Source organism: Aquarana catesbeiana, linkage group LG05 (assembly GCF_042186555.1).
Source record: "Aquarana catesbeiana isolate 2022-GZ linkage group LG05, ASM4218655v1, whole genome shotgun sequence".
NCBI lineage: Eukaryota > Metazoa > Chordata > Amphibia > Anura > Ranidae > Aquarana > Aquarana catesbeiana.
In genome coordinates, this window is record NC_133328.1 from 285,369,832 (window position 1) to 285,390,351 (window position 20,520).

Below are 20,520 nucleotides of genomic sequence, written 5' to 3' on the forward strand. Positions count from 1 at the left end.
GTGTCAAATGCCCTCTTAATATCGAGAGATAGAAAACATAAAGGGATTTTCCGTTTTTTAGCAATATGTGCCAATAACACTGCCCTGCGTATATTATCGCCTGCCTGTCTATTTGGCATGAAGCCTACTTGATCTCTATGTATTAATTTTCCTATAATGCTATTGAGGCGTTTTGCTATTATTTTTGCTAATAATTTAATATTGAGGTTTAACAGAGAGATAGGCCGATAATTCACACAGGAAGTATCATCAGAAAGGGGTTTTGGGATCATACAAACAATTGCCATTAGTGTTTCTTGCCGAAAAGAATGTCCATCTAGAAGTTTGTTAAAAGTTTCAGTGAGAATGGGAGAGAGTATTTCTGAGAATGTTTTATAGTATAAAGCCGAGTAGCCATCTGGGCCTGGTCTTTTGTTAAGTTTTAGGTCTTTTATGGCGTTAGCAACTTCATCTATAGTTATAGGCTCATCCAAACTGCTTTTTTGATTCTGAGATAACTCAGGTAAGGTTATTTTTGAGAAGAAGGATTCAGCTTCTGTAGGATTAAATTCATTGTTTGTCTTGTATAAAGTTGCGAGATGTGAGTGAAATTTATGGACTATTTTAACTGGATTACAAGTGTAAACATTTTTTGATAGTTTCAAACGTATTGGTTTGAAAGATTTGTTAGTTGAATTTAATGCCCGAGCCAAATATGTACCTGGTTTGTTTGTACTCATGTAGAAATTGTGTTTGGAGCGTTTGAGGGATTTATCAACTGACTCAGCGAGAAATAGATCGTATTCCAATCTAGATTTTTCCAGATGAGATTTTGTACTCTGAGATGGATTATCTTGAAATGATATGTAGGCTGCATTAAAATTGAGTTCTAGTTTTTTTGCTAGATTTTTGCGTTCCCGTTTAAATAGTGCCATTTGTCTTTGTATTGTACCACGCAAGACAGGCTTATGAGCTTCCCACAGTGTTATTGGGGAGATGTCTGTTGTATTATTAATTGATATGTATTCCTTTAAAGCTTGTTCAATGGCCATCTGATGTAGTGGGTGTTTGAGCATTATGTCCGGTAAGTACCACGTTGGGTCATGCGCTTTTGGTATGGCTGAGGCTATAGTAGTGTATACTGCATTATGGTCAGACCACGGAATCGGAATTATATCTGATGCAATAATTTCTGGTATCATTCCTATTGTTAGAAAAATATGATCTATTCTGGTGAAGGTTTGATGAGGGTGTGAGAAATAAGTGAATTTCTTTTTCATTGGGTTACTTTCTCTCCATGAATCTACCAGATTGTATTTGGAAAGAAGTTGAGAAAAAGGTAATCTAGAGGTTATTTTGGATGGTGTAAAAGGTGATTTATCTAGAAATGGGAGGAGGACCTGGTTCGAATCCCCACACATTATCACTGTTCCTATTTTGTGTGTATTAATCACTTGTAATATATGTAAGAGGAATGGTGTAGGTTGTTTGTTAGGAGCGTAGTAGGAAATCACTGTGATTGCTGTATCCATTATATAACCCATGAGTATCAGGTATCTACCTTCTGGGTCTTTAATTTCTGATGATAAGGTGAATGGTGTGGATCGGTGAAATGCAATTAGAGTTCCCCTTTGCTTGGTACAGGCAGAAGCCGTGTAAATTTGTTGATCAAAAGGAGAAATATATTTTGGAGTAGAATCTTTGGTGAAGTGTGTTTCTTGGAGGCATACTATGTGAGCCTTCTTGTTATGGAAAGTACGGAAGGCTTTGGTCCTTTTTTGAGGGACATTTATTCCCTGAACATTCAGGGAAAGTATATTCAGTGGTGCCATGGCAATAGATCAAATAGTTTTGACTTACTTTTTGTTATGCAGCGCTGACTGCGCAGATCAACCTGTGTGGACTGAAGAGATGAATAGATAGAAAAGAAACCAGTGAATTCTGGAGTAAAGAGTAAACAAAAAACATATGAGATTAGATGATACATTGTATAAATTATTTTTTGCAAGTAATCACAATTTACCCGTGAAAGAGAATAAATATCTCTCTCAGGGGAATAAGTACCTTCGTCACACTCCCACATAATATGGTTGGGAGAATGAGGAGGGCTAATGGGGGTACACGGATCTTCCGCTTACAGGAGAGAAGTGCTATGTCAAAAGACATCAAAATGATGTTTCATTAATTGGAGTGCAGAATATAGTTTTTGTTGAAATTATTTATTCCAGGGTGGTTGTATATGGTTAGTCTTGCCCTAGGCTAAATAATTCAGTTAGAAAGGTACTGTTAATAACTTTGGTATTGATGAAGATAGTTTGAATTATTTTGGGATTTTAACCCTTTTAGAGTAAACAATTACATATTTTATTCATATGTAACTGTTTAGATATGTTAACTCATAAAATTGAGGTTGTATTGCTTCAGATTAGAATAAACAAAAACATAATTCTAGGAACTAGTTAGGTAATAATATATTTGTTTTAAGAAAAGAAAGAAAAAGCTTCCATTACTTCTGGATTATTGAACATATTTGTCCTAAAAAGTAATAAATCTATTGTTATTACCTGATAATATATAACTGAACAAGAATTTCCTTATTTCACTTATATATTCTAAGGCTATATGAATCAGAAGTAATAAGAAATATAACTGGAATGTAACATGATCCCACACAGTGTGTGACTATCAGAATGCAGTTACATTCAGTTATAAATATAGGTTTTTTTTTATAGAGAACCATCTCTTAGTATAATAAATGAAGAGATATCAGGAATTAGGATGTCAGTCCATTGAATCTTCTTGGTCCATGGATGATGTGGCATAACAGCCTCTTTTGTGAGAATGATGATTCCCATTTTGTTCTGAAATTTTCTGGGTGCTGCCTGAAGGTGAAGATGACGCCATTCTTCTGCGTGTGGGAGTGTTGCTGCTTGTGGGTTCTGTCAGATTTAATTTTAAAAGGGTTTGTTGTAGTTCATCTGCTGATCTGCTTCTGTAAATTGTACCTTGGTAGTTAAATCTGACTGAAAAGGGGAAGCCCCATTGATACATAATGTTGTGGCGTTGCAGTTCCATTAGTTGGGGTTTCATGGATCGTCTTTTAGTAATAGTAAGTTGGGATAGGTCAGCAAAAATTTGATAATTGTGTCCTTGAAAATTAAGTTCCTTTTTTTCTCTTGCAGCAATTAGTATTTGTTCTTTCGTTCTGTAATAATGAAATTTTGTGATTATATCACGTGGGGGTCCATCTTTCTTTTTGGCTGTGAGGGCTCTGTGTACTCTGTCCAGTTCTAAACGTTCAATAGGGATATCTGGCTTTAGTTCTTGTAATAGAGCAGTAATAGTAGATTGCAGGTCTGTCACAGATTCAGGTATTCCCCTTATGCGTAAGTTTGAACGTCTGGCTCTATTTTCGTAATCTTCGAGCTTAGTTTGAAGTATTAAATTCTCTTTTTTTAATTGTTCCAATTCTGTTATATTTTCTTGGGTTGTAATTTCAATTTCATCCATTTTTATTTCTAAGGCTGCGGTGCGGTTTCCCAGCTCTCTTATTTCTTTGGTTAGGCTTTTTGTTATTTGGTCTGAGGTTTGTTTTAAAGCCTTATGAAGCATCTTTTCAAATTGTAATAATATTACTGGGGATACTGAGGAGGCTTGTGGAGAAGTTTGTGAGAGGATTTGTTCTGTATCTGACTCAAATGGAGAGTCTTGCTGTGACATTTTCTGTCTGTGAGAGCGCCCTGACGCTGTATCTTGTGAGGTGACTGGAGCTGCTTCAGCTGCAGTGAGTGCCTGTGAGCTCTTTGTGAGGTGATTTTTATTTCTGCCACGGTTTCCTCCCAGTACCATATTTCCTGCCCAAACTTTCACAGTTTGTTCCCTGGGGCAAAAAGGTTCAAATGGATACCTTTTGAGCCTGCAGGCTCCGCTTTGTCCTTCTCTTCTCTCCTCAGCGGTGTGGAGCTCTAACAATGCATGTCTGCTCCGCTAGGCTCCACCTCCTGCCCCCCCGAGCTCATTTTATTTTTAATAAATAATAACTTTTCAGATTTTAACACCTTCTAACACTTAAATTGTAGAGTGTTCTATGAAATATATTACTTGGAATGTTAGGCCTTTTTCACACTGGTGATTTGACATGTTTTTCCAGAATGACAAAAGCACATGAAAACTATTCACCATGAAATCATGTAACTATTCACACTGTAGATATGCTGTGCTTTGAAAAGTCCTTGCTTTGTGCACTGATCCAAATCATTTGGCAGAGGGGAGGTTATGGTGTGGGGTTGTTTTTCAGGGGTTGGGCTTGGCCCCTTAGTTCCAATGAAGGGAAATCATAAGGCGTCAGCATACCAAGAGATTTCGGACAATTTCATGCTCCCAACTTTGTGGGAACAGTTTCGGGATGGCCTCTTTCTGTTCCATAATGATTGCACACCAGTACACAAACAAGGTCCATAAAGACATGGATGAGCAAGTTTGGGGTGGAGGAACTTGACTGGTCTGCGCAGAGTCCTGACTTCAAACCAATAGAACACCTTTGGGATGAATTAGAGCAGAGATTGTGAGCCAGGCCTTTCCATTCAACATCAGTGCCTGACCTCACAAATGCGCTTCTGGAAGAATGGTCAAACATTCCCATAGAGAAACTCCTAAACTTTGTGGACAGCCTTCCCAGAAGAGTTGAAGCTGTTATAGCTGCAAATGGTGGGCCAACTCAATATTGAACCCTACTGTTGTGAGTGTGTAATGGAATCTTAATAATACTTATGGGGAATTAGAATTATTAAGATCTTAGTGTTTTGCTCAGTGCCTCCAACCTTACGGTAAAAATGTGAACTTTGTTCAGACAATCAGTAACATACCATAATAATTTCCTGAGTTTGTTAATCTATGGGGAATTCTTACCAATGTATACATATCTCTCAATAAAATTAATAAGTAAATAATTTGTATTAATTTACAAGTATAATTATACAATTTCATACAGAACTGGGATTTCTGGTGATTAATATACCATACACCCTACCAAAGACATCAACGTGGCAATAAAACTATTTTCCTTAATATTTGGCAATTAACCCCAGGGTAGCCCAAATAAATATTTTAAAAAAAATTTCAGTAATTGCCCCTTAAGTTCAAAAACACAACATCTCTTGTCGCTCGGGAATCCTCTGAATTTCTGCGGCCAGAAGAAATACAAAGTATGTCTAACAGAGTCAACAGATAGATATTATCAATTTGAAGGAAAGATTAATTTAACAGAGCTACCAGATTAAATGGGGCGATAAATAATTTCCCTGGGACCACAGTAGCCAAATTTGTTGTAATACAGTTTGATCTTAATTTCACCCACAAATGGCTTCAACACACAAGGCCAATAACGTGGGACAATTATTAAATACTAAACTACCATCCACACAGTATTGAATAAGATAAAATGTAAACAGTAAGATACAATTCCTATGATTTTGGGAAGAGAAAAATATTATCAATAATTATATGGTCAGTATCCCACCACTGTTTAAACGAAAGGATGTATATTCGAATCGTCCTAGCAGCAATGTCTAGCGAGATGGGGAGTGGTCGCTTATTACCAAATTTGTGTTCGTCCAGAGGGTGTATGTCAGCATGTGCATCTGTGGTCCTCTCTCTATGGCACCGTACATACTTTATACCATCTGGGACAATAATCTCATAAAATTATAATAAGCTCAGCCCAGAAGGTATGGCTTATTTTCCATTGGTTGGAAAAATCTAATGATTTACTTTGGTGAGTTCAGGTAATATCACCTTCAACCACTAGGCATGTCTGAGGGCAGAAAAATGTGTTCTGAACTATCTGTTAAATAATATGTTCTCTTTTCATAATGTGTATCTGTTTGTATATTAGTGCTGGAATATATATATATTATTTAAGTACTCTGGTAACCGGTCCAATATAAAATACACTCATTATAATTTTGATGACTCATTATCACTTAAAATAGTTATATATATGGATAAATGTATAATTCTGGTATATCCTGTGAGTACTTGTTTATCTAGGAAAACAAATGCTAGAGGTATATTTTTATACAGTTATAGTCATGATTAATATGTCTTTCATAATACTGATTGGCATTTTAAAACAATTCTTACTTCTAATTTGTTCTTACATCTAATGCCCCGTACACACGGTCGGATTTTCCGACGGAAAATGTGTGATAGGACCTTGTTGTCGGAAATTCCGACCGTGTGTAGGCTCCATCACACATTTTCCATCGGATTTTCCGACACACAAAGTTTGAGAGCAGGATATAAAATTTTCCGACAACAAAATCCGTTGTCGGAATTTCCGATCGTGTGTACACAAATCTGACGGACAAAGTGCCACGCATGCTCAGAATAAATAAAGAGATGAAAGCTGTTGGCCACTGCCCCGTTTATAGTCCCAACGTACGTGTTTTACGTCACCGCGTTCAGAACGATCGGATTTTCCGACAACTTTGTGTGACCGTGTGTATGCAAGACAAGTTTGAGCCAACATCCGTCGGAAAAAATCCTAGGATTTTGTTGTTGAAATGTCCGAACAAAGTCCGACCGTGTGTACGGGGCATTAGTCTTATGTTTTTACCCTACGACAGAATTATCATTGAGTCAGTAGACACTAAAATCATAATTGTATCTTTGACCTGTAATATAATATATAATTTGAGTGACTTATAATCAAATATAGGTATTATAAAATAATGCTGAATGCACAATTTTCAAATGTCTTCCTAAAAGTGTTTTGAAGTGAACTTTGGACAGACTCAATGAATATTTAGATAGAGTTTAGTTGTATACACAATTCCAGAGCGTCTAAACAATGGGTTCCATTAGATAAGGGTGATTTCTCTGTGAGAACAATCCAGTTGCGTATCTATTTACTTTTTATGGCAGTGTTGGGTCTATCCTTTTATCCACCCAACAATGATAGGTAATTATCTTTGATTTCTGCTTTGCAATAAGTTGATTGTCTGAAGAACCAGTTTTTCTCTATTCTTGTTTTAAGTGCTTTCAAGAGGAGAACAAAAGCAAGTAAATATCGTTTGGTTTTCGATAAAAGGGCGCTATTGTTCAGGTGCCTTTGTTTCAACATAAGGTTTGTGTATTGACCTCAACCCTCAACTGGAGAGCATAATTCAATCAGCCTTCTCTGGTGGTGGGGGGGTATGCTCCCCTGGTATGACGACTCCTTGGTTGAGTGTTTCGTGAATTATGAAATTTTTTATGTATCCCGGCCATGACAAAATGCCCCTTTGCATTCCAGGTATGTAAGGGAAATATGCATGGAATTCACGCCATAACATGGCCATGATTATATATTTGCTTGTAGCCTCTACCAATAGGTAGCAACTTTGTAGGGATCCGGGGCCTTTTCTGTCAGACAACACCAGGTGAATTTTGGGGAATGAAGATTTCAAAGGAAGGTCCTAGACGGGCGATGAGACTTGGAAAGGACCCTCCTTTTGGTGCCCGGTCATTACCACTTCCAATCACTGATTTGGACGGCGGCAGGGACCTCATTAGGTTCACGCAAACTGCAAGGGAATAGACAGTTTGAGTATCACATATATATAGAAAGATATTGAAATTCTGGTGAGGTAACCTTTTAAATTGATCTTTAATTTAGAGGTCGCCAATCATGACCTTTCGATCACCAAGGAGGGGTCACCCTTGCAAGGACAAAGTCCAAGCAGTGATGCGGCTATTAGACACATTTCCATCCCTGATACGTTCACTCTGTAAATACTGTAAAGGCTGGTGTGCGGTCTCCACAATAATTCTTTTACCTTGAATATAACTGTGGAAATTCTGTAAAGCCCAAACAGTGGACAATAAAGCTTTTTCGCAGTAAGAAAACGTAATCTCTACTGAGGACAATGTTTTACTGGTGTAGGCTATAATCTTACTGACATTCTCTTGTTTTTGGTAAAGAACGGAACTCCTACTACCTCCTTCTGGATACGCAAGACAGGGGGCCTGGGTGAGTCGTACATTTTAGTTCCTTCACAGCGTCTGCTTGTTCCTTGCCCCATGACCATCCAGCGTCTTTCTTCAGCAGATGAAGTAACGGTTTGCTAATCTCGCCGTAATTGTCAATGAACTTACGCGAGTAGTTAACCATTCCTGGAAACGATTTTAATTCTTTAAGATTAGTAGGGACCTTACAGCTGAGTACTGCCTCAACCTTTTTCTTCTGGGATTTAAACCTTCTGAGGTAACTACATGGTCTAAGAAATTTACCTGGGTGCAGCACCACTGTGCTTTCTGAATGGATAGCTTCACTATGGCCGTCCTTAACTGGCCCAAGATATGTCGGAGTTCTGTAAGGTACTTGGTCATATCAGTTATTTTGATGAGGATGTCATTGACGTATGCCAATGTTCCTCGGTCTAAGGCATCTGACATAGCCCTGTGCTTGAAGACAGCAAATTCATGGCCAGAATTAATATAACCGAAAGGCATACGCACAAAGCAGTACTGTTGATTCCCGAAACTGAAGGCTAGTTTATACTGGTCTTCTTCACTGACTTTTATGATCCAGTACCCCTGGGCACAGTCGAGGGCCGAGAATACATGGGACCCTTGGAGTTGGGCAAGGCACTGGTGTATGTAGGGTACGAGCCATCCTGACGCACGGTGACGGTGACGCACGGTGACTTCCCTGTCCGCCCCACTCTGACGTCACGGGAATGCCACAGGGAAGTCCCCGTGCGTCAGAGGGGGGTGGGGTCACCGGGTGGCCACGCCCCCCGTTATTTAAGAACCATCAGAAGAGGAGAAGTGCCACACAGCAGGAGCCTCCCATCCCATCATGCTGGATGCGGAGCAGCCCAGAAGACGAAGGGAAGAAGACGCCGGCGCCGTGGAGGAAGATGCCGGACGAGAACACCGGAGGAAGAACCAGAAGAACCAGAAGAACCAGAAGAAGAAGAAGATGGAGGAAGAAACTGAAGGAAGATAGAAGATAGAAGAAAGAAGATAGAACAAAGAAGAAGCATTTAAATAAAGGAATTGTCAAAAACTGTCTCTTGTCATTTTTAACATTTTTGACACTTTTTTTGTGAAATGGTAGGGGTACTTTTGTACCCCCTTACCATTTCACACAGGGGGGAGGGCCAGGATCTGGGGGTCCCCTTGTTAAAGGGGGCTTCCAGATTCCAATAAGCCCCCCGCCCGCAGACCCCCACAACCATCGGGCAAGGGTTGTGGGGATGAGGCCCTTGTTCCCATCAACATGGGGACAAGGTGTTTTGGGGGCTACCAGGGCATGTGGCCTGGTACGGTTCAGGAGGGGGGCCACTCTCTTGTCCCCCCTCTTTTCCTGCGGCCTGCCAGGTTGCGTGCTCGGATAAGGGTCTGGTATGGATTTTTGGGGAGACCCCATGCCATTTTTTTAAAAAATGTTGGCGCGGGGTTCCCCTTAATATCCATACCAGACCTGAAGGGCCTGATATGGAATTTAGGGGGACCCCCGCGTCATTTTTTTTTACATTTTGGTCCGGGGTTTCCCTGTGGAGAATTCCCATGCCGTTTTTATCAATGAACTTTTATGTGTTGGACCGGCAATTCATTAATAGCCGTGAGTAGTTTTAAATGACTTTTTTTCCTTTGAAATGTCATTTTACTGTCAGACTGTTCTAAACACGGGAAACATGCGCCCCTTTACAGGCATACTATAGACACCCCCCAGGTACGAAATTTAAAGGGATATTACACTTTTATTGTTTCACTTTAAGCATTATTAAATCACTGCTCCTGAAAAAACGGCAGTTTTTAAAACTTTTTTTTGCATTGATCCATGTCCCCTGGGGCAGGACCCAGGTCCCCAAACACTCTTTATGACAATAACTTGCATATAAGCCTTTAAAATTAGCACTTTTGATTTCTCCCATAGACTTTTAAAGGGTGTTCCGCGGCTTTTGAATTTGCCGCGACCACCCCAAATTGTTCGCTGTTCAGCGAACTGGCGAACAGCCGATGTTCGAGTCGAACATGAGTTCGACTCGAACTCAAAGCTCATCCCTAGTCGTTGCTAACCCTTTCCACTTCTATCAGGAACTGGGCGTGATTTCCCCCTTTCTTAGTTTTATTTACCTGATGGAAGGATATGGTCAGTACGTTATCCTGGAGGGAGATCTCTTTTATTTTATCAAGAGGAATTTTAAAAATATGGTCCTCATCCCTTACTTCCCTACCATGGTTGTCAGGTTGGATAACCATAACATCGGACAACTGAATATTCCTGTAGTGGATTTCTAGGGAACCAGGTCTTTCTTCCACCAGGTGGCAGTGTCGCTGGGAATGGGAAGTTTTAAGTCTCTCATATTTAATCAGGGAGTTGACTTGTGACCACATTACTCAATTCACACAGTCAACAATTGTGTTGAGCCTCTTAAGGAGATCCATTCCAATTATCATGTGATGGTGTGGGAGGTTTTCAATAATAATAGGGTGCCTAATTTCCTTATTACCTAATTTGAGTTTAAGCCAGGCAGTACCTATGACTTGCAGTGGCTCTCCCACTGCAAGTCATAGGTGAGCAATCAAAGCTCCTAAGTTTTGGTTCATTGGGCATTGCATTTATTACTTTATTAAATTGTTTCTGTGACAGGATTGTGGCTTGGGATCCCATGTCAATTAAACCTGAAATGGGGTGATCACCGGCCTCATGTACCTTTACTGTAGTGAAATATCTTCCATCAGATTCAGTCAGCTCACACATGAAATTAGCAGGGTTGAGGATCTGTGGGCTTTCCAATAATTTACAGTTGGTATATACCCTGTTTCCCCAAAAATAAGACCTAGCGTGATTGTCGGTAATGGCTGCAATATAAGCCCTACCCCCCAAATAAGGCCTACCCTGTTTCCCCGAAAATCAGCCCTACCCTGAAAATAAGACCTACAAGGACTTTAACTAGGGCTTATTTGGGGGGTAGGGCTTATATTGCAGCCATCACTGACAATCACGCTAGGTCTTATTTTCGGGGAAACAGGGTATCTCACCGCATGTCACAGCTTCTTTGAGCTTATGATTCCTGCGGGATGGCCTGCGGGGCCTACTCGAGATGGAAGCACACGGAATAGGAGGCACCCCACCAGTCATTTATAATGACTACCAGCGACTCAGCTACTTTAGAGGGGTTAGAAGGATACTGAAAAACAGGAGCAGAATTAACAATCCAACACTGTTCCCCCCTGTTTAAGGACATATCAGGGGTATGATGTGTGTCTCCTCTCATTGCACCCAGGGTTGTCCCCTGCTGGAGGACTGTCTGGGGTTTTACGCATTCTGTGACTCTGGGTTGGTCACAGGAACGGCCCCTAAAAAAGACGGGTTAGCAGATTGGTGGTTAATCAGGTGTGTCATTTGTTTGTACATTTGATTAATCTGGGTCTCTACCTGTTCAATTCGCTGGACCATGGCACTTTAGAGATTTGCCCTATTTCGCCTGACCTGGTTGCGTTCAGGACAGGACTGCAGAGATGCATAAGACTCATTACCACTCCTCTGGTCTTGATGCTTTGGCCTTTCTCTTGGGGGTTCCTGTGGTTCCCTTTGATTTTGGGGAATTAGGGGAGCTACACCAACCCTGTGGTTACTGACGTGTTCCTGTTTGGGAGGTGACCTGCGATTATCGGGATTATCATTAAAATTAGGGTCTCTTATGAAGTTGGGGTCTCGGATAAAGCTGGGGTTTCCGTAATAACCGGGGTGCCCATGGAATTTGGGGTTTCTGTTAAAGTAGGGGTACCGATGGAAGTTGGGGTCTCTGTTAAAATTAGGGTTTCTGTCAAAGTTAGGGTTCCTGTTAAAGTGGGGGTACCTATTAAAATTGGGATCTTGATTAAAATTTGAATGTTGGTTGTTCTGGGACCCCTGCAGATATCCCCTCTGGCTATTTGTGTGCCCGGGGCCCCTTTCACCCTCACTACCATAACCTTGCAACCTCTGTCTGTCCTCCATCATCTGCTGTAGTTGGGGCAAAACTCTGGGAGGTCCTGTGCGTTTCCCATCTCTGCCTGCCTCTGCATATGATTTTCTCTCTGTTTGCAGAAAGAGGTTGAGGGGTCACAGTAGTGGCTGCTACAGTTTTAGGGTTGGGTTTGGCCTCTCTTTTCACCCCATCTTCGCTAGATTGCTGGATTGAATATAGGTGATCACTCTCTCTGACTAACCAATCCAGTGAACATAGCTTTTTAAAATCCCTTGCCAGCCCCAATTTTATATAAGCAGGTCATGCTTCATAAAATAGAGTCTTGAATTCTGGCTGGCCTGGATTGGGGTCCTTTTCAGCCTGAAAGTAAGCGCTTCTCAATACGGCCAGAAATTCTGTACTTTTCTTTAAATATCAATGGTAGTAACTCAATTTTGGTATGATCGTCCTGATTGTCTAAGATTTTTAAGGTACGTTTGTATGTTCCTAGATGGTCAATGATGGTTGGGGAACCTTTCTTGGAAAAAGCGGGAACAGTTTCTTTTAAGAATATTAATATTTTGGGGGTGTCATACATTTTAACTGGGGTCCTAGGCTTCCTTTTCTGCCCATATGAAGCTCTTTTTACTTCCTCCTCTGTACACTCTGGGGAGTATTTTTGAAGCTTATGGTGTGATCTGTATTCTGACTGTATTCTCATTGTGACTTACCTGTGTTCCCTGGAAATATGAATATTTCCATCTTTCCATTTCCTCTTAGTGACTTTGGCTCATGGATTCATAGTCTAACTGGGACGTTCATTTTTCTATCCGTTCCTCCATTGCTCTCTGCTTGGATTTGAGTCTCTTAATTTCTGCTTTACTCTCTTTATCTCCAGCAGCAGAGTTTGCTTCAATGGGGCCTTTTCTCTCTTCTTTGTAATGTTCTATTTCTTGTTTACATTTTTGCTATTTCTCTTGCAGTTTTTTCAATAGGTGATGAGACTCTTAAGGCCTGTTGGATCTTGATTGACAGGGATTCTAGCTTCTCTTTTTTGTTATTTAAGGTGGTGTGGGTTTCCAGCAATTCTTTAAGGCTGGCATTTGTTTGGCAACTTTGTTACACAAAAACCACAAGATCGGCCAAGACTCCACTTGAGCATAAGTCCAGGAGGCTTTGTGATATGCTAATGATAGGTACAGTCTCCATGCTGACCGCAGATGCCTGCCTGCGCCTTCCTACCAGGTTGGGGACAGGATCTGGCTGTCATCTCGCAACCTCCGACTTTGTGTTCCCTCTCTGAAGTTCGCACCTTGGTTTATTGGGCCTTTCCCTATTCTTTGCAGGATTAATCCAGTGGTTATGCATTAGACCTTCCTTCTAATTTGCACATCTCAAATGTATTTCATGTCTCCTTATTAAAACCTTTGGTCTGCAACCACTTTACTACCTTGGTGCTTCATCCTCACCCTGTACAAGTTGAGAACCATGAGGAGTATGAAGTACAGTCTATTGTTGTCTCCCATAGGTTCCGTGGGCCCATATAGTACCTGGTGCATTGGAAAGGGTGCGGTCCGGAGTAACACTCTGGGGTCTCATCCTTGGATGTACATGCCCCTGTACTCCTTTGTGATTTCCATAGACATTTTCCCCTTAAGCCTGGTGGTCCTCCGAGAGGGAGGGGTCATTGAGGAGGGGGTACTGTCAGGGCTGGGCTCAGCCCTTCCTTCTCAAAGCTGGCCGCTCAGGTGTTGGCTAATTGCCAGCTTCTATCTCTTCACAGTAACTCATCTGTTGATGATATCCTGCTTGTTTTGCCTACTTAAGCTGTCCAGCCCAGATGATCTCTGCCTTTGCCTTGGTCACATCTCTAGAGACGCTCTCCTGTGTTCCTGTTAAAGATTTGCTTGGCTGATATTCCTTCTGGCTCCAGATTCTGCTTGGTGTTCTACTACGGTCATCTCTGGCTCCCTGACGTTTTGGCTTGTCTGACTATCCGTTCCAGTTCCTGAACTCTGGCTATGTTTTGACTATGTTTACTCTATTTACCTTTTTTTATTATTATTAAACAAGTGAGATTTAACTGTACTTCTGTCTCAGTCTGATTCATGGTTTCTGACAGAATGTCCATTTATTGCCTACATGTTGTATCAATTTCCTACATGTTGCCCATGTATTTTTCATAGGTACTATAATAAAAATCCTATCATCAAAACCATGTTAGTGTCCTCTGACACGCTGCAATCACTGTTGTCTACTATTTTCCATATCCCTTGTAACATGGGGGTTCGTTAGCTCTAGTGGTAGATGCATTTCAAGTGATTCACATTAGTCATCACAGTTTTAGGGCATGGCAGCCCATTTTTATTGTAGAAGGAAAACAATAACAATACATTTTCGTACCGCGCTCCTATTTAAAATAAATGTGCAAACCAACATAAATAAAGTGCTGAATATATATTAATTGTTGGATATAAAAATGTCCATACACCACCACCAGATGTCTCCAATCAAGTGAAAGTGAAGTATATCTTCCTTATAATTCATATCTGTAAAAAATAAGGTGCCTTCTTTCACCAGCTCCTAGTCAAACATCCTACTCATCGGACATATATGATACCCATCACAGGTAGTCATAATATACGGTATAAATGAGATGTAACCTCCAGTGAAAACAGCCCAGAACGATATACGCCCGCCGGGTGAGGATATAGTCAATTACATATACAGTATCAGGGAGAAAATGCAATCAAGCAGGTCCTCTGATTGCATTCCACCTACATTCCAAAGGCAGAAGTGTAAAGTTTAAAGCCAGTGATTGAAACAATTCTAAAAGATATAAATACAGTATGTCTCCTTCGGTCTCCTAGTGCTCTCCCAAAGGTTGCACGAGTGTGCACCACCAAACTGGAGCCAGATGAAGCTTATATAGTGTAGTATTTATTGTAAAATACAGTATAACAAGTAAAAGAGTAAAAACTAAAGTAACAGTCTCCAGGACTTACAGTACAAATATAGCTGCCGCATAGTACACAACCCAACACATTTCATGCTCTAGCACATCAACAGGGATCAAAGAGTGCTGGTCACAAAATATCCTGCTGTATCTGACTTTTTGACCCCTGATGATATTTGGTAACCAGCACTCTTTTTTTGGACATGTGCACTGCCGAAAAATGTGTTTATTTTTGGTTTCGTTTCATTTGTTTTTTTTTTCGTAAATTCGAAAATTCGTAAATTTGAAGATTCGAAAATGCGGAAATTAAAAAATTCGAAAATCTGAGATTTGGAAATTCTAAAATTCGGAAATTCAGATATTCGAAAATCTGAAAATTAAAAAATCCAAAAATCCGAAAATAAGAAAGAAAATCCGAAAATCTGAAAACTCGAAATAATAGCTAACTAATAATAGCTAACTATTAAATTATAGGTATTGGAACTTCCATTCAAATTTGGCTTAGTGAACGTAACAAATACAAATTTGTCTGAAGTTACGAATTATTCGAAATAACGAATGCCGCATCTAAACAAATGTAATGTAACAAATTAATAATAAATAATAATAATAAAAAGTAATTTGTTATGTTCCATTCATTTTGGATACGGCATTTGTCTTTTCGGATAATTAGTAACTGCGGATAAATCTGTATTTGTTACATTCACTAACAGCCAAATTTTAAAAGAAATTCCAATACCTATAATTTAATAGTTTAGTAATAGTTAAGTTATTATTAGTTAGTTATTATTTCTGATTTTCAAATTTTCGGGTTTTCAAATTTTCGGATTTTTGTTCTTATTTTCGGATTTTTATTGTTTTAAATTTTTGGATTTTCATTCTTATTTTTGGATTTTCGAACTTATAATTTTCTGATTTTAGAATTTAGAATTTTCGAATTTTCAAATTTCAGAATTTCAGAATTTTTGGATTTTTGAAATTTGAATTTCTGAATTTCCAAAAATTGGAATTTTTTAATTTCAAAATGTTCGAATTTCCGAATTTTCGAATTGAAAAATTTTCGAATATTCGATTTTCCGAATATTCGGAAAAACTTGTTAAACAGGTTTAAATGGATGTTAAAGTGAATCCCAGGCATTTTGTTTACAACAAAGCAAAGCAGGGATTGAGCATTAATTATTTTCAGTGGCTAGAATAGATTATTATTCTGGCAAATAAAATTAATTACCGCCCAAACACTTGACATTCCTAAATGCACCTAAATGCATCCAAACGTGTTTACATGCATCAAGCATTCTTTCTGCTGAAACTGTGCTGCCAGGAGGAAAGGTGTTTAGGAGAGCTAGGCAAATGTATGCATAAGGCCTTATTAAAACATCTGATCCCCACAGAATGGTATTTTTTATATATTTATTTTGCATTGACACATGTCTCCCCATGCCCTTTGTTTGATAATCCCTTGCCTATTAGCCTTGAATATAAAGAAAATTGATTTTCAAGATTCAAATGGATTTTTCATTAACCACTGCAATACCAGGCCCTTTTACCCCCTTCCTGTCCAGGCCAATTTTCAGCTTTCAGCGTTGTCGCACTTTAACCACTTGCCGCCCCCGCCCACCATCAAATGACGTCTGGGTGGTGCTGCTCTCGTCCTGAGTGGACGTCATATGATGGCCTCCCAGAACGACCGCTCTCATGCGCCCCGCTAGGACACGTGCTAGACGTTACCCCTATCTGTGTAAAGAGCTGTGGCCATGGCTCTTTAACCATGTGATCAGCTGTGTCCAATCACAGCCGGTCACATGTAAATACAAAGATGCTGGTAATCGCCGCTCCTCGCCTCACACTGACAGAGTGTGAGGAGAGGAGAGATGATTAGTGGCATCTCCTCACAGGGGACACCTAGGTATGTAATCAAGGCACTGATTATCAGTGCCCTGAATACAATTATGTGCCCTCCAGTGCCAGCAATGATTGCCCACCACTGCCAGCAATCAGTGCCAGCCAGTGTCCACAATTAATACCAATCTGTGCCCACAAGTGCCAGAAATCAGTGCCCACAAGTACCAGCAACCAGTGGCCATTAGTGATGCCAGTCAGTGCTGGCTATCAGTGCTCACCACTACTGTCCATCAATGCATCAATGCTTATCACTGCTACCCATCAGTACTGCCTCATCAGTGCCCATCAGTAAAGGAGAAAAAATAAAAAACCCAGCAGTGATTAAATACCACCAAAAGAAATCTCTATTTGCGTGAAGAAAATTATATCAATTTCATATGGTTACAGTGTAGCATGACCGCGCAATTGTCATTCAAAGTGTGACAGCGCTGAAAGCTAAAAAATGGTCTGGGCAGGAAGGGGGTGTAAGTGCCCTGTATTGAGGTGGTTAACTAGTTCAGATCCGCGCTATACCCTATGAGACTCGCTGGATCACAGATCAGAGTAAGGGATCGATCCCAACCCCTTACCACGTGATCAGCTGTCAGCCAATGACAGCTGATCATGTGATGTAAACAGAGCCGGTATATGGCTATTTTTTCTCCTCACGCTGACAGCATGAGGAGAAAAAATATGGCGATCACCGGCGGCTGTGATAGGGACATCGGCCCCAATCAAGGAGATTGCCCCAAGCTCATCTGTGCCCACCTGTGCCACCTGCCAGTGCCATCTAGCAGTACACATTAGTTCCACCTACCAGTGCCCACCAGTGCCCACCAGTGCCCACAGTGCCACATATCAGTGCCCAAAATCAGTGCCTCATCAAGTGCTGCCCATCAGTCTCACCTACCAGTGCCCACCAGTGTCACCTACCAGTGCCCATCAGTGCCCATAAGTGCCCATCAGTGGCACCTATCAGTGCCACCTATCAGGGCCCATCAGTGCCATCTATCAGTGGTATCTATCAGTGCCCATCAGTGCCACCCATCAGTGCCACCCATCAGGGCCCATCAGTGCCATCTTATCAGTGGCCATCAGTGCCGCCTTATCTTTGACCATCAGTATCACCTTATCTGTCCCCATCAGTGCCGCTTTATCTGTGCCTATCAATGCCACCCTAGCTATGCCTATCAGTGCCCATCAGTGCAGCCCACCAGCGCTGCCTCATCAGCGCATATCAATGAAGGAGAAAAATGACCTGTTTGCAAAATTTTATAACAAACTATGAAACATGATTTTTTTTTTTTTACAAAATTTTCCATGTGTTTTTGTTTGCTTAGCAAAAAATAAAAACCCCAGCTGTGATTAAATACCACCAAAAGAAAGCTCTATTTGTGTGAAAAAAATTATAACAATTAAATTTGGGTACAGTGTTGTATGACCGCGCAATTGTCATTCAAAATGCGTCAGCGCTGAAAGCTGAAAATTGGTCTGGGCAGGAGGGGGGTTTAAGTTCCCAGTAAGCAAGTGGTTAAATGACAATTGCATGGTCATGCAACACTGTACCCAAACTACATTTTTATCCTTTTGTTCACATAAATAGAGCTTTTTTACTAAATAAATTAAAAAAGACTGAAAATGTAAAAAAAAAAAAAAAAAAAAGTTTTTCTTTGTTTCTGTTATAAAATTTTGCAAATAAATAATCTTTCTTCATAAATTTAGGCCAAATGTATTCTGCTAAATCTCTTTGGTGAAAATAACCCAAATTAGTGTATATTATTTAGACTGTATGACTATGGTATATATAGTATCTGAAAATTAACCATTCCTGATGTATACATAGTTACATAGTAGTTACATAGTAGGTGAGGTTGAAAAAAGACACAAGTCCATCAAGTCCAACCTATGTGTGTGATTATGTGTCAGTATTTCATTACATATCCCTGTATGTTGCGGTCATTCAGGTGATTATCTAATAGTTTCTTGAAGCTATCAATGCTCCCCGCTGAGACCACCGCCTGTGGAAGGGAATTCCACAGTTCCACAGTTTAAGGTTAAACCTCTTTTCTTCTAATTGTAATGAGTGGCCACGAGTCTTATTAAACTCTCTTCTGCGAAAAAGTTTTATCCCTATTGTGGGGTCACCAGTACAGTATTTGTAAATTGAAATCATATCCCCTCTCAAGCGTCTCTTCTCCAGAGAGAATAAGTTCAGAGCTCGCAACCTTTCCTCATAACTAAGATCCTCCAGACCCTTTATTAGCTTTGTTGCCCTTCTTTGTACTCGCTCCATTTCCAGTACATCCCTCCTGAGGACTGGTGCCCAGAACTGGACAGCATACTCCAGGTGCGGCCGGACCAGAGTCTTGTAGAGCGGGAGAATTATCGTTTTATCTCTGGAGTTGATCCCCCTTTTAATGCATGCCAATATTCTGTTTGCTTTATTAGCAGCAGCTTGGCATTGCATGCCATTGCTGAGCCTATCATCTACTAGGACCCCCAGGTCCTTTTCCATCCTAGATTCCCCCAGAGGTTCTCCCCCCGGTGTATAGATTGCATTCATATTTTTGCCACCCAAATGCATTATTTTACATTTTTCTACATTGAACCTCATTTGCCATGTAGTCGCCCACCCCATTAATTTGTTCAGGTCTTTTTGCAAGATTTCCACATCCTGCGGAGAAGTTATTGCCCTGTTTAGCTTAGTATCGTCTGCAAATACAGAGATTGAACTGTTTATCCCATCCTCCAGGTCGTTTATGAACAAATTAAATAGGATTGGTCCCAGCACAGAACCCTGGGGAACCCCACTACCCACCATCACCACCCTCTGAACATGCCCTTGTAGCCAGTTTTCAATCCATGTACTCACCCTATGGTCCATGCCAACGCACCTTATTTTGTACAGTAAACGTTTATGGGGAACTGTGTCAAATGCTTTTGCAAAATCCAGATACACCACGTCTACGGGCCTTCCTTTATCTAGATGGCAACTCACCTCCTCATAGAAGGTTAATAGATTGGTTTGGCAAGAACGATTCTTCATGAATCCATGCTGATTACTGCTAATGATATCATTCTTATTACTAAAATCTTTTATATAGTCCCTTATCATCCCCTCCAAGAGTTTACATACTATTGATGTTAGGCTAACTGGTCTGTAATTCCCAGGGATGTTTTTTGGGCCCTTTTTAAATATTGGTGCTACATTGGCTTTTCTCCAATCAGCTGGTACCATTCCAGTCAATAGACTGTCCGTAAAAATTAGGAACAACGGTCTGGCAATCACCTGACTGAGTTCCCTAAGTACCCTCGGATGCAAGCCATCTGGTCCCGGTGATTTATTAATGTTAAGTTTCTCAAGTCTAATTTTAATTCCGTCCTCTGTTAACCATGTAGGTGCTTCCTGTGTTGTGTCATGAGGATAAACACTGCAGTTTTGGTTACTGAAGCCCCCCGATTCACTCGTGAATACTGAGGAGAAGAATAAATTCAATACCTTTGCCATCTCCCCATCCTTTGTAACCAGATGTCCTTCCTCATTCTTTATGGGGCCAATATGGTCTGTCCTCCCTTTTTTACTGTTTACATACTTAAAGAATTTCTTGCGATTTTTTTTGCTCTCCTCCGCTATGTGTCTTTCATGTTCTATCTTAGCCGTCCTAATTGCACCCTTACATTTCTTATTGCATTCTTTATAAAGTCTGAATGCTGAGGATGATCCCTCAACCTTGTATTTTTTGAAGGCCTTCTCCTTTG